This window comes from Aquarana catesbeiana, linkage group LG10 (genome assembly GCF_042186555.1).
Source record: "Aquarana catesbeiana isolate 2022-GZ linkage group LG10, ASM4218655v1, whole genome shotgun sequence".
NCBI classification, from domain to species: domain Eukaryota; kingdom Metazoa; phylum Chordata; class Amphibia; order Anura; family Ranidae; genus Aquarana; species Aquarana catesbeiana.
Genome location: NC_133333.1, coordinates 177,589,809 through 177,605,650, shown reverse-complemented (window position 1 = coordinate 177,605,650; position 15,842 = coordinate 177,589,809). Strand labels below are relative to the sequence as shown.

General features: G+C 42.2%; 1 protein-coding gene across 2 annotated transcripts in view; it reads left to right on the top strand.

Moving 5' to 3' along the window:
- Positions 1–15,842, top strand: part of MORN1 (MORN repeat containing 1) — a 518,336-nt gene that overhangs the window by 351,870 nt on the left and 150,624 nt on the right. The gene's annotated exons all lie outside the window — the stretch shown is intronic.

Below are 15,842 nucleotides of genomic sequence, written 5' to 3'. Positions count from 1 at the left end.
AAACATTGTCTTTTGCAAGCATGGCAAGGATTTGTTGTATATGTCCCTTTTTGTGACGTGTTTTTGTTTTGTAAGTGTTTTAAGAGTGTTGGCATAACTAGACATGTTGCTAGAGACTATAGTGCATAGAAGAGTCTGGAGACGCTGCAGTGCTGCATAGTTTTTTTTACTGCTCACAAATTTGCTTTGGTGTGAACAGACACTGTTGAAATGCATTTTCTCACATCGAAGGATTTTACCATTGCTGAAAAAAGCAACAAAATTCCTGGAATTGCTTGTACCGTAAACAAGGCTGTAGTGTTCTGTTTGGGGAGGAAAATGAATGAACAAAGCAAATGTGCTTGGATGGATCTTACTACAAGCCACAACTAAAATTTGAATAATCAATATATTCCCATTTTACTCTATAGACCTTGTAGGTTAGGGGACTGTAACAATTATCAAGTGGCATTACTCGTAAAGTAAGTAACATGTTATTGGCATACCTTAGATCTTGTTGCAAAGTCCAAACGTTTATTGAAAGATCACATTATATTCCAACATTTTGGAGCCACACGGAACCCCTTTATCAAGCATATGGGATGTCACATATCCCTGATGAAGGGGTCTGGCACATAAATGCTGTATTGTGATGTGATCTTCAAATAAATAAACCAAAGAATGTGTGAGAAGTGGGATTTTAAAGGTACCCCTAGTATAAGAAAGAGCACTATCAACTAAAAATATACCAAATATTTATTAATACAATTTTACAAAAAAGAGCAGTAAAATGTGAAAGCAGTTTTACATTCATAATCAAAGGTATACATCCTCAACATAGTATTGACAATGAAGGGAAGGAACTGCTGTCACAAAGGGTTCAGATCATAACCACGTCCACAAAATTTCAACATGTTTTGCCAAGAAGGCTTCATCAGGAAAATGGACAAGGCTTTTCAATTATTCAACAACAATATTCACGATAAAAACAACCTTGGATGTTCAAAGAAGACAAAAGAAAAAGTGAATACATAGAAAAAATACATGGAACATTCATATTCATATTCATATTTTCAAGCTGTATAAATATGAATGTTCCATGTATTTTTTCTATGTATTCACTTTTTCTTTTTCTTTTGTCTTGTTTGAACATCCAAGGTTGTTTTTATCGTGAATATTGTTGTTGAATAATTGAAAAGCCTCATCCATTTTCCTGATGAAGCCTTCCTGGCGAAACATGTTGAAATTTTGTGGACGTGGTTATGATCTGAACCCTTTGTGTCAGCAGTTCCTTCCCTTCATTGTCAATACTAGGTTGAGGATGTATACCTTTGACTATGAATGTAAAACTGCTTTCACATTTTACTGCTCTTTTTTGTAAAATTGTATTAATAAATATTTGGTATATTTTTAGTTGATAGTGCTCTTTCTTATACTAGGGGTACCTTTAAAATCCCACTTCTCACACATTCTTTGGTTTACTACTTTAGGGATGATGGTACATAAAAAAATGTTTGGAAATACTGATCTCTACCCACTTAGCTCATCTTCAAATAAATGTTTTGACTTTGAAACAAGATAGGATGCAGTTTTGTAACCAGGCTGGATGATCTTTCCCTGGAGCAATAATTATTTACAGACTAGTCCCATACTGCAAAGTAGTCTATAAGAAGCCCACAGTCTTCATAGTGTTTGGAATTTTCAGTACAGCCCACCTCACTACTGTGCCAGCAGATGTGCATGGTTCAACATTTCTCAGGGCAGCATATCTAATGAGTACTTCTGAACACATCATAAACTTGCAAAATTGGCTGTACCAAGCTAGCAGATCCATATTAAGAAAGGAGGTGGGTTCTGCTTATCTTGGGAAAGAGCAATAGCAAACAAGAGAGATTTTCTAAGCTGCCCAATCAATGTTCCATCCTACAATTTATGACCACAAGAAGCCAATGCATTTTGGGACCAAACAATCCCCCTTTATCCAGGCTACAATGAAGGGGGGTGTTTAGCTCCCGAAACACATTTGATTACTGCTGTTATACTGTTGTCCTTTGTGGATTAACAAACAACATACTCAGACTCTCATCGCATGTGTTTGGTACTCCTTTTGGTTGGAATACACAAACTCAGTGTCTTCCCTTGATCGTTAAGACCACCTACTTAATGAAGGGGTCCAAACCAAGGCTGTTTTAGGCTCCACTAAAGACTTTTCATTATCTACAAAATAATGTGTCTAATGCCTCACACCATTCTTCAGTTGGATTCCTGCTTTAGGAGGAAAGCCTTTGATAAATCTGGTTGATGCATGTCCTTAAATAATGGAGGCTGTCACCCCCATTATGTAAATAAGTAGAATTTTAGTGGAGACAAAAGTCACCACTAACTTTCAGTGAATATGTCACGTAAAAAAAACCCAGTAAATTAGAGGTACCTGCAGTTACTTGCAACAGCTTTCATTGTACCTTCTACTCTCGAATGTCAGGCAGTTCTGAAGTGACAAAACTTTCACACTTCTAGGTAGTGCCAGAGCTTGACTGCTTTCTATGACTTCCATACATTCCCATTGGGCCACTACTAAGACAGGCTGCCTTACAGGCCAAAAGAATTCAGAATTCAATGGCAGGCAAGCAAACTTCGTCAACCAATGGAAGTGGCTTTGCCCATTCATAACGGCTCAACATTCTAGATATCTGTACTTTAAAGTGACAGAATTACTAGTAGATTTTGTTTTGACTGAAATTCTCCTTTAAAGAAAGCTTTCTACAAACAGAATCTCATCACTCTAAAAAAGTATACCTATCAGCTTTCCATTCTAAATGAAAAGCAGTCTTCTAAAGCTGTTTGTATTACAGCCTGTTTGTTAAGCCATGTGTTGCTATGATAGAAGCATGATAGGAATATGTAACAAATGATTGCAATGTGAGATAAGCAAGTGGTATGTAAAGTTCTTCTAATTGTCCAGTGGTTGACCACTTGCCATGATGCATCATTTATCAGGAGACTTGTAGCAGGAGCTTGCCGAGTTCCACAATGTGCTTACACATTGTGATAGGAATGCTGTGTATTATCTAGTTGCCATAACAGGGTTTGCTCATACAATGTCAATAGACACACCCAGACCCTTCTATGAACAGAATCAGGCTGTATAAAATCATTTTGTGGGGTACTCATTAGCAAGGAGCAAACTGAATGACTCTCCCTATGGGGAGCCATAAGGCAGCTGACCTTCTTATAGAATGTATTTTTTTCTGGTGCTGTTAAGCTGCAGCCCCTTATTAGCAGGTCAGGCTGAGCCTGCTTAAAGGTTTCCACACCTTTTTATAGTTGCTCGGGGATGTATAGTTTTACGTTGTGACATTATACTTCTTGCTTTATACAGTTTCATGTAAAAAATAATTACCCTGCATCAAGTGGAGTGCTGTATTCAGGCATTGTTAGGTCACCAGAAGTTTATTTCACACTTTCATTATATGTTGACTTTAGTAGCCTGCAAAGTTCTAGGAATTTCTTAGCCGTTAGGAATAAGGACTTAATAACAATCAGCTTTACTGTTCTCTGACACCTCTTATGTCTTCTGCTTGCAGAATAGGCCAGAGACATTATTCTTTAACTGCAGCCCTCATCCAGCTTCAGCCGTATACCATTTCATAAATACATTTCTTAATCTAGGCTGTATTTTGCTATTGTGCTGTCCTAGGCATAGTTGAATGACAATGCCCTTTTGCCAGAAGCTCCACCTCTTTTATGATGCAGTTATAATATAATTATATCAAAACCCAAATCCAGGACTTTAGATAGAGCGTTTGCACTGCTCCCACTCTCACTTCTTGGTTTCGGCAAAGTGGCACCTGGGCTTGAGGATATTTCAAGTCCTTTACATTGGAAAATAGTGGTAAAGTGCTCCTTTACATTAGTGCCCTCCTTACATTGGTGGTCAGTGGTAAAATGCCTTCTTACATTGGTGATAAGTGATAAGGTACCCCTTACATTTGTGGTCAGCGGTAAGGTCCTCTACATTGGTGGTTAGGGTTAGCGTGCCCTCTTACATTAGCAGTCAGTGGAAATTTGCTCCTATTACATTGGTGGTCAATGGAAAGGTCCTCTTTTACTTTGGTGAATAGGGTTAAAGTGCCCCCTTTTATTAGTGGGCAGTGGTAAAGTGCCCCCCTTACATTGGTGGTCAGTGGTATAATGGCCGCTTACATTAGTGGTCAGTGGCAGAATGCTAAGATCATTGAGTATCACTTTACGATACTCATCTACATTTGAGACCAATTTTTATAACCATTGGATTTCTATATGTGGTAATATTATACAAAGGAAATCTGTGCTGAGAGTAACCTCAAGAATGCCATTGCTATTCACCCTCAGAATATGCTATTTACCTGGCAGTAATGCTGCTTCTATGAACTCAGTACATTCTGAGCTATTGACCAGTAAAGTCAGAAGGAGGTCAAAACTTCTCATCTGCGTGCTTGCACCGGGTAAATCAGAAAGAATGATAGCTGATGGAGCACAATGACACACTGAGAACTAACATTTTCCAAAGACCAGCAGTGGCAGCTTCTTTGCTTCCTCAATACAGGTTTCCTTTAAAGCTAAATTCAAGGCAAACAGCTAAATACATAAATGAAATACCGGTATATATAAGGTTGTTGTCTTACTTGACAAAAGATTTGTATTTTTGTCCACCTAGTTTCAAGATTTACACAACTGTGCCACACAGCATAGCCTTATCTGGTAAGGCAGGAGACCTATTTTTTTGCTGCAGTTATGGTTCTTCAGCCTGAAAAAACATTAAAAGTCAGCAGCTACAAATACACATACTTCAAATACTGTAGCTGCTGACTATTAATAAAAGGACACCCACCTGTCCAGGAGTCCAGCGCCCTCATCACCCAAATTGATTATTCAAAGGTCATCGGGTTCCCAGTGCCAGCATGTGCTTTGTCAATGGTCCCACGGCCTTCTGGGACCTGTGACACTATCTAAACGGAGGTGGGAGCTGGTAGCTGTCAAAACCAGGTACCCACCCCCCCAAACAAAGTGCCAAAAATAGAAAGAGGGGCATAAAGTGGAACTTCCCCTTTAGAGTGAAGTTCCACTTTAAGTAACTCTTACAGGTCTTACCTCTCCCCAGTTTGTGACTGGACAGTGAAAGGGGAAGCAGCTGTCCGAAGAGCTCATCTCTCTGTCACCTGGCTTTCTCTTGTTATCAGCATTTTCTTTTTTGTTAGATTATGAACATTGCAGTCCAACTGTCTGGCCCATTATGTAGCTTCTCCCTCTTCTGGTCTGAACTCTGCTGTACAAGGGTTTGCAAGAGGCTAATAACAAGTAAATTTCAGGTGTGGTGTAAGATGCCATTCAAGACTAACACAGTGCTTCAGATGTGGATATGGCTGTGTGTGGCCTCAGCCAGTGCTTCCCCCCTTCCTTCTGTCGAACGAGCATGCTGGAAAAGTAGCAGCCGACAGGCATCAGATCAGCGCTTGCAGCCAATGGCTGTGAGCGCTGACCAGTGTGTTCTGGCGGTCCCCCTGTTAAAACACAAAAGCACAGTAGGGAGATTGCTTTACTAACATTGCGTAGTTAGCACAACAATGGAAAAAAAACTTACCGTATGTACCAGGCAAGGCTAGTGTGAAGTTGGAAAGGGTGCCCCTCTCCCTTCACAGCTAGCCAAACACACAGCTATCAAGGAGACAACTGCATTTATAGCTGGAACGTATCTTTACCTCCAAGCATTTGCCTGAGACAAGCATCTCATAAGGAATGCAGGAGGAGGAAGGGTTGCCAGCTAAGATTGCAGACAAACAGGCAAGTGATTGGAGACAGAGAAAAGTGCTTTCTGCCAAAGCATCCATCTCTTTGCTAGATGCATATTCGGACAGCTTTGTGGGGAGCGTGGGCACTTTATTCCAGTTATAGCTCCTCAAAGAGTTGAATTGAATGTCAGTGGAGCCAACAGAATAATGTACAGTACAACCCTCACATTTTTGTAAATATTTTGTTATATCTTTTCATGTCACAACACTGAAGACATTACACTTTGCTACAATGTAAAGTAGAGCATGTACAGCTTCTATAACAATTTAAATTTGCTGTCCCGTCAAAATAACTCAACACACAGCCATTAATGTCTAAACCACTGGTAACAAAAGTGAGTACACCTCTAAGTGAAAATGTCCACATTGGGCCCAAAATGTCAATATTCTGTGTGGCCACCATTATTTTCCAGTACTGTCTTAACCCTCTTGGGCTTGGAATTCACCAGAGTTTCACAGGTTGCCACTGGAGTCCTCTTCCACTTCTCCATGATGACATCACGGAGCTGGTGGATGTTAGAGACCTTGTGCTCCTCCACCTTCTTTTTGAGTATGCCCCACAGATGCTCAATAGGGTTTAGGTCTGGAGACATGCTTGGCTAGTCCATTACTTTTACTCTTAGCTTCTTTAGCATGGCAGTGGTCATCTTGGAGGTGTGTTTGGGGATCGTTATCATGTTGGAATACTGCCCTGCGGCCAGGTCTCTGAAGGGAGGGGATTATGCTCTGCTTCAGTATGTCACAGTACATGTTGGCATTCATGGTTCCCTCAATGAACTGTAGCTTCACAGTGCCAGCAGCACTCATGCAGCCCCAAACCACGACACTCCCACCACCATGCTTGACTGTGGGCAAGACACACTTGACTTTGTACTCCTCATCTGGTTGCCGCAACACACGCTTGACACCATCTGAACCAAATAAGTTCATCTTGGTCTCATCAGACCACAGGACATGGTTCCAGTTATCCATGTCCTTAGTCTGCTTGTCTTCAGCAAACTAGTTGCGGAGTATAAGAAGATTGCCAAGACCCTAAAACTGAGCTGCAGCACGATGACCAAGACCATAGAGTGGTTTAACAGGACAGGTTCCACTTAAAACAGACCTCACCGTGGTCGACCAAAAAAGTTGAGTGCACATGCTCAGAGTCATATCAAGAGGCTGTCATTGGGAAATAGACGTATGAGTGCTGCCAGCATTGCTGCAGAGGTTGAAGGGGTGGGGGGTCAGCCTGTCAGTGCTCAGTCTATACACCGCACACTGCATCAAATTGGTCTGCATGGCTGTCATCCCACAAGGAAGCCTCTTCTAAAGATGATGCAAAAGAAAGCCCGCAAACAGTTTGCTAAAGACAAGCAGACTAAGGACATGGATTACTGGAACCATGTCCTGTGGTCTGATGAGACCAAGATAAACGTATTTGGTTCAGATGGAGTCAAGCATGTGTGGCAGCAACCAGGTGAGGAGTACAAAGACAAGTGTGTCGTGCCTACAGTCAAGCATGGTGGTGGGAGTGTCATGGTCTGGGGCTGCATGAGTGCTGCCGGAACTGGGGAGCTACAGTTCATTGAGGGAACCATGAATGCCAACATGTACTGTGACATACTGAAGCAGAGCATGATCCCCTCCCTTCGGAGACTGGGCCGCAGGCAGTATTTCAACATGATAACGATTCTGGATGTTAGAGACCTAAGGTCTCTAACACCCACCAGCTCTGTGATGTCGTCATGGAGGAGTGGAAGAGGACTCCAGTGTCAACCTGTGAAGCTCTGGTGAATTCCATGCCAGTAGGGTTAAGGCAGTGCTGGAGAATAATGGTGGCCACACAAAATATTGACACTTTGGGCCCAATTTGGACATTTTCACTTAGGGGTGTACTCACTTTTGTTGCCAGCGGTTTAGACATTAATGGCTGTGTGTTGAGTTATTTTGAGGGAACAGCAAATTTACACTGTTATAGAAGCTGTACATTCACTACTTTACATTGTAGCAAAGTGTCATTTCTTCAGTGTCACATGAAAAGATATAATAAAATATTTACAAAAATGTGAGGGGTGTACTCACTTTTGTGAGATACTGTATGTGTGAGGGAACATATTCATAGACACTTTACACGTTTTTTTTTTCCTTAGCCTAATTCTAAAGCCATGCTTCTTTTTAAACTGTACTGCTTCTTCCTAGAAAGCCCAAGAATCTTCATATAGTGACTAAAAGTGACTTTGTTGCTGATAGTTACCACGTTTCCATCTCCATCTTTTGATGGGCAGTTGACAATGAAAGCTAACATCTAATTGGTCGCCATGGGCAACCGTGGCTTTTTTTTTTCCCCTCCAGTTTGTATACATACACCTCAACATCTGATGACATGTGTGAAAGAATACAGAAGCTTTTCATGTCATCTAGCAAACACACACAATCAGAAGCAGCTGGGCCTAAATAGCTTAATAATTACCTCACTGATTAAGGGGCTGACAGGCTCGCACTTTGTCACAAAGTTTTAAGTGATTTTAGGATGTTTGAGACCAATTAGATTCATATAAATGAACCCGAAAGATGTCTTAATGAGGAGGTTCCTTGTAAAACAGGAATTACTTCCAGATAAGAAAGCACATTTGGACCTCTGAAAAGGCGTTCTTGTCTCTTAAATTCGTATCCACGCTAAACTCACCCGCCCTTCGAAATTGCTTCCAAAACATCATTCAGGTCACCACCTAAGAAAAAAACCTGTCTAAATTGCAAAGACACAATGGAAAGAATTAGATTACATTTCAGTAGCCGGATAGACCTCAATACACGCTAAAACAATGACAGGATTGAAGGTAAGAGAGGCAAGTAATACAAAATGATTGGATACAGCGCCATTGATTAATGAAGCCGGGGGAGGAATGAGGGGGTAGAGTGGAATCAGGAGACAAGCTTTGTGGTGTCTCAGAGCATACAGCTCTCTTTTTTCTATTATAGCTGTCACTTTAAATTTACATAAAGTGGAACTCCACTATCTAGCAGCTATTTAGAGCCCTTTTCCTTTTTTGCGGTACATTAATGTCATGTTAAGGCAGCCAAAGGAAATAATGGCTACCAAACCAGCTGCTGAGAAGACCTGTGTCTGTAATCACTCTGGAAAAATATCATTAAAGGTCCAGTCCACTTCTAATCCATTCACACTGTGTTCAATCCGAAGGGGGCATGTTTGGACCCCCGACAATTATTACCGACTCTTTGGATTGTCCTGCTGACTTTTATTGGAATAAAGCATTTCTGAACCTTTTAGGTGTAATGCTTCAATTTACATTTTTGTTATATTGAAAATAATGGGCTGCCGATGCACCAAATTGTCCTGAAAATTGGACATAACACCAAAACAACTATGGTGTGTTGCCATTTCTTGCAGTCGGCTTCATTGCATGTGTGTTGGGGTGCCATTCAAGACTGGCACTACAATACAGCAATGCATGTAATGTGTGTTGCCGAACGCTGTGATATGCACATTACCGCAATACAGAAGTCTAAAATGGACCCCTTTAAATATTTTGCCAGTATTTGCTGCTTATTTTTGCTTGCTGATGTTCTGTAGATATTGAGACAGGCCAGTATTGGTTTAACCCACAGCAGTATAATCAGTCCGTATATGCAGTAAAGTATGCTTGGTATACTCACTGTGGAAGGGGTTAGTCCTCTGCATTGTGTAAAAAGAATGTTTGATCCTGTCTTTTGTGATCCTCCCCTTTTTCCACAGTCCCCAGTCCATCTGCTGATAGTACAGAGCCCTATAAGGCACTCTGCACATGCTCAGTTTGGTGCGTATTGCCAGAGGGTTTTTCAGGTTTTTTTTGAGGGGGCGCATGTGGTCAACACAGGGCCAATCAGCACTGTCCAGACAGAGGGTCGGGGGTCCTGCAGCCTCACAGGACAGTCAGAAGAGAATGAAAACTCCTCCCACAAGCTTTAACCAGTGCTCGGCCAGACACTGATAGAAGTCACAAAACTGCTATATACTGCTGATAGAAAAAGTATTTAGCAGTTTATATTTAATAAAACAATTGCATTTCTATCTTCTGTGTACTGTGGGAGACCAGATATGGTGAATGCAGGGTCCTGGGTTTAGTAACACTTTAACCCTTTACTCAATGTATTCATATTTCTTGATAGTTTTCATGGTGACATTTTTATAGGCTTTATTTACACCTATGCTCACACATTAATGCATGTGCCCTTCAATGTACAGTGTATCCGCCTTATGGTGTTTTATATCTTTGAAAGTTGAGCCACCCACAAAGCAGATTTTGGCCAGTTCATCAGGAACCAGCCAAAAGTTCACTCAGTGTAAACCAACTTCAGGGTACTGGAATCCTGAGAAGTTTAACATGTATTTTTCTGTACCTATGCTACCACCACATCTACAGACTAGTAAGCTTTAATATAGAAAAATGTTGTACTTGAGTTTAATATCCTTTAAAGCCCCACTCTGGGAAACTTGAAATGTCTGCTGCAAGGGTTAATTGCTTGTTTAGGTCTAAGGGACTTGTTAAAGTAGGTTGTGGATGGGTGCAGAGTGGTATAGCTGCAGTGACAAGCATCAGTCCAGATGCAATAGAAAGAACTTGTACTGTAGTCAGAGTATAATGGTTCACATCAAGCCTAGTGGGAAGGCAGCACTACCGGGAACACTCACAGATGAACAGCAGATTGTAGCAGAGCAGGTCTCAGCTGAACTGACAGTGTCTGTCTTGAGGGTGTAATGCGGCCTGGACGGTCCATATCCAAGCAGGGAGGTTTCCAGGAGGCATGGCGGATCCCTAGGCTTTCCCTACTCATCTGGAACTTTTCTCTGCCGCTATTACTGTCCCTGACAGACTGGTGATGTCATGGATCCGCAGTAATGTTTGTCTGTCAGCTTACCTCTCTATGTGTTCAGCTTGAGAGACCAGTGGCCCTTCACCTGGTTGCTTAAGTAATCTCTCCTCAAAGCATGGCTCCACCCCAGGCCCTATCAGGGTACTCTATATTAACCTGTGCACTGCAAGCCAGCCCTGATGATCAATATTGTGTATTTGGCTTCCGTGTGCTCCTTGCTGTGTGTTCTACATCTGATTCTAGTTATCAATCTTGGCTTGTTCTTCCCTGTCCTTGTCTGCTTCATATCCTGACCTTGGCGTTTTCCTTGACTATCCTTACCTATCTATCTCCTGGGGTCCTTTACTACGATCCCACAATGGCCCTTTCACATGTTCTGCAGTGAGCTCCCTTCCTACTGTATTGGGGCCCCTCCCAGGGTGGCAGAAAACAAGAGATGTATGTCACCAGCATACCAAGAAAATATAAGGGTCCAAAGCAGTGGGAGAACTATCAGGGTTGCATGGGTTGTCTTGCCACCGGGCCCTGGTGTTCTGCCACTGTGGGTTCCCCAGCCTCCTCTTGCTGTCCTGCCCCTGCTATTGACAGTGCTGGTCTGGCATCTCTTGGAATTTACAGGCTGGTTCTTCTGTCCTAAGGATGGGAGAAATCAGTCTATTTTTTCAGTAACTGAGAGTCCTGGTGGAGTCCTTCCTGCAACTCGCTCTTCTCCCTGCCAATGAGGATGCAGGGGAAGGAGCAGATCGGGCAGCCGTGGTTGTGTGAGCGCTCACATTATGCAGTGTCAGCAAGCAGAGGGAGGGGAGAGGAATCACCCGCAGGAGCTGACTGGGGACGCTCTCCCTCTTTGACGTTGCCTTTTGTATAAAATTTTTTTTTTTAATTTGGGGGGGGGGGGGGGGGCACATGGTGGGGCACAGCATAATGTTGGGGGGTCCCCTCTGCCCCCCCCCCAGGGACGCCATTGCTCTACCTTTTTGTACTCTACCATGAGTGTGAGCTGGGGGGTCGCGACCAGTAGCCAGACTGCAGCTACATCCATCCCCACCACTAGGGGCCTCTGGTGAACACCCGCTGGCTATTAGATTTGTTGCTCTGGGAAATCTCATGCTCTAGCTCCCAGTGTGATCCGTGTTGGTCCTTCACAAATACCTGCTCTCCTGAATCACCTAGCTCCATCCCCAGTAGTCAGCCGTACGGTCCACTACCTTGCGGTGCACTCCTGACCCCAACAGGGTGCATCTGTCCCCTGGACTCAGGTGACCTGACGGGTGATATATCCATTTACCACCCACATGCTAAAATGCATGCCAAATTGAGGAGCCAGGGTCTTAAATAGACTCTGCCTGACCCAAGATGGCCACCAGAGTCACATGGGCTGCCTGCATCCAACTGGATCATTGTCCCAGTGACCCAGGAACCATAGTGGAGCCACGTTCCTCTTGACTTCCTCTCCCTCTGCCCTGCTGCTGGGGTTAAGCACCACCTGCCTTAGAAAAAATAGACTGCACCTGCTTACATACTTACCTGATCAACTGCTCCTCCATGTTGCTAGATTGGTCTATGCAGCCTCTTCTCCCCCATGTTCCATTGTTTTGAGACGTTAATGTAATCAAGACCATTGCAGGGTCTATAGTCCACAGTCCATGGCCAGAGCATAGGGGAGCGGAGGAAGTAGGTAAACCTGCTTTTACTCTTCCCAAAAGTAAACAAACAAGTAACGCTTGTTGTACAGGTGCAGCCGCATTGCAAGGTATAATTTTCAAGTTTCCTGCAGTTGAGCTTTAAAATGTATGTCTGGGCAAAATAATAAATAAAATGAAACTGCATCTCTGCTATATATGCCCATTTCCCCATGTTTAATTCCCTTAAAAATGCTGCAACTACAGGTAAATACCTGTTGATATGCTATAAATTCAAGGTACACCCAACTCGCTCTTTGGGCTGACAACACAATGCCCACACAGTGTTGTCAGCCATGCCCAGTTTTCATACACTGGGCTACATAACACCTCCCTCTTTCCTCACCCCCATAGGGAGACGTGGTATTCTGTAGACAAAAAGGGAAAACAGGGCAGAGTTGATGACACTGCATGGATTTTAGTGCAGCAAAGGAAAAGTGCACAGAAAGTTGTGTTCTCCCCTGGATTTCTGGTGGACCACCAGGTATTTTTCTGTACCTGAATTTTATAACATGGCGAAATGTGCATGTATTGCACAGATGTATTGCATATGTTACCCAGAATCTGATATTATATATGGTTTTGAAAAGATTTATACTGACTGTAGATCTCCTTTGCGCAATAAAATTTTTAGAGTATTGATGTTGTTGGTTCTTTATTGATTTCTATGAAAACCGGTGGGGGACAGAACATTCTGTTCTGGCGTGCATCACATGCCACAGTGACAGGACGTACATCAGAATACATAAGCGATTACAGTCACCAATTTAGAAGAACAATATAAATGGTTACAGAGCAATCCCATAAAGAGGAATTTCACATTGGAATTCTCTCACGGACAGCCTACCAGCCTTTTAAACTATGTAATTTTAAAAATGTGTGCATACGCTGCAGGAGTCCTCCAAAACCAAATGCAAAAATGGTTCCTCTGAAAGGTCTGTCTTTGTCAAAGGGTCAGGAAGCAGAATTGTTTGATGTTTTCTTGAAGCTGTGACGCTCCAGAAGTAGAAAGCCATCAGCTTTGCCCTGACATGCATTACTAATTTTCTCTGAATGTACTTTACTTTGGGAACATCGTGTTATTATTGCATAAATTCAAAACCTATAAAGAAAATATGAAATTTGTCAATGTGCCAAGGAAAGAAAAAATATAGCAAAGAATAAAAAAAAAAAAAATGACACTATTCTTACCTATACTACCTAAAGCAGATTGAAATTTCTTTTATTAAATGCAAATTAACACCCCTGGAAATTAAAAAAACAAAATGTAGCTTTTGCTGTCTCTTGCAGTACTTTCTTTCTGCCATTAGTTGTCCTCAGTTTTCCAGGTTAAGTGACCACCTGTGTCATTAAACCTACTCCTTCTGAATCCAGGCTGTCATGCACATGCCTCCTCTTGGGATAATCACACCAGCCTGGGCTCACTGTACTATGGTATTGAACAATGCTACTTTGTAATTATATGAGCAGAGCACCATTCAGTGTAGCACTGGTAAAGAAGTGGAAGGATTCATGGTGCCGTCACACTGGCTGAGACCTTTTGAAAATAAAAAAGAGGCATGTATTTTTTTAACTAAAGGCAAAACTCTTTTTTGAATTTTGGATAGTGTGGTAAGGCATTACAACATCTGGCAAAGTTGTTATGACTGTCTGTGGCCCCATTAGGGAATTCGCCCTCTCCGTTGGTTACGTTTTCCATTATCACTGAAAATGAAAGTAAAAGAAAAATTCTAATTTTGGATTGTCCCCAGAGCAGTAACAGAGGGGAAATCTTCCAATGGGGATGCTACCTTGGTGACCCTGGTGACAACCAGGGATTCCCTCATTTTGGACAGATTCCCTCTCAGTTCTTGTTTTGACTATGGGACAGGAAGTGAAGTGAAATCTCCCCAATAGATATTTTTAAAAGACAAGGGTTATGACCCTCCATTATTCTATCCAAAATAAAAGAAAAAAAGTTTTGCCTTAGTTCTACTTTAATGTGGGTGGGGAGGCCGGTTATGTGACCTGTCACATAACCAAATGTGATGGGTCAAAGACTGTAGCGAATGAAAAAGTCCAAAGTCTTTATTGCTTAAAGGGGTAGTAAAATGTGACATTGGAAAAAAAAATCTTCTGCAAGGCAATTACATAATGTGCTAATGTGCATTGCACATCATGAGATACTTACCTTAGAACAAAGCCTTCCAGCAGTGTGCTGTCACCGCTAACAGGACTTCCATCTTCACCTGATCTTCCTTCTGGGTTTGTGGGCTCGGCAGCTTGAATGGCTGAGCCGCAATGAAATCACTCCACTGCACATAGGAGTCACAGCCGTGGCACAGCGCTCTGAAGGGATGGCACTGGTATGCTGTTCCTTCAGAACGCATGCGCCGGTGATGTTACCGGCTGCCAAAAGAGTGAACATCTCCGGTACATGTTTAGGAGATATTCATTTTGCCTACAGGTAAGCTGTATTATAAGCTTACCTGTAGGTAAAAATCACAAAGCAGACTTAACTACCACTTTAACTGGTTACAACAAGCAGGGCAAAAGGCATCCAACAATTTTGGGGACCACACAATTCCCTTTCATCAGGGCTGGGTGAAATGGCAGAATGTTAAATGGACACAAAATACTCCTACGCAGACTTATCTGGCCCTTGCCACCTCCACTGACTGTTAATAACATCTTCTGCCTGCAGATCAGTCTGCTTAGGAGTATTTTTGAGTCCATTGAACATTCGGCCATTTCTTCCAGCCCTGGTGAAGGGGGATTGTGTCATCTGAAATGTATTGGCTGTCTTTTGGCCTGCTTGTTGTACCCAGTTGGACACCTAAGGGTTTTTTTTTTTTTGCTGCTCTTTTTTAAACCATTACATTTGGATTTCTCAATTCAGGTAAACGTCCTCTTCCTTTGTGTCATCTGCTAAAAAGAGGCCAATTGGGCTCAAGTATTGATTTCATCTGCATTTTGATTACCTGTGAAAACCCCTCCAACACTACCACTTAAAGTAACAAAAAGAATTTATACTCAGCGCTGCCTCTATGAACCACTAATATACATATACACACATCAAATATGTGTCATATAATAACATGTATAATAAAGTGCTCAGTGCCAATATAGTGCAAATAAAGTGCAATCAATAAAGTTCAATAGATGTGCAAAGTAAAGTGCAATCAATAAAATTTATCAAGTGTGAGGTACAGGGTTGGTGACACGTTGATATAATCTTGGTGATTTCCTGTGCTCCCCTCCTGGGTCCCCACTCACCAGATAAAGATGACAAATGCGCCTGTGTTATATATCAAGATGGTGCCTCCAACAAATAGGTTGGTTGATCGTGCCTCAGAGAAAGGGATCTCCTCTCCTCCACCACATGCTGTAAGTCCTACACATGATCACCTCTGACATGCTTTTTCTTCTGACAGTATCTTCTCGGTAAGATACTGGAGAGTTTAATAAAAGACCACATAGATGAGTTCTTGCTGGAAAAAAATATTTTAAGTAACAGACA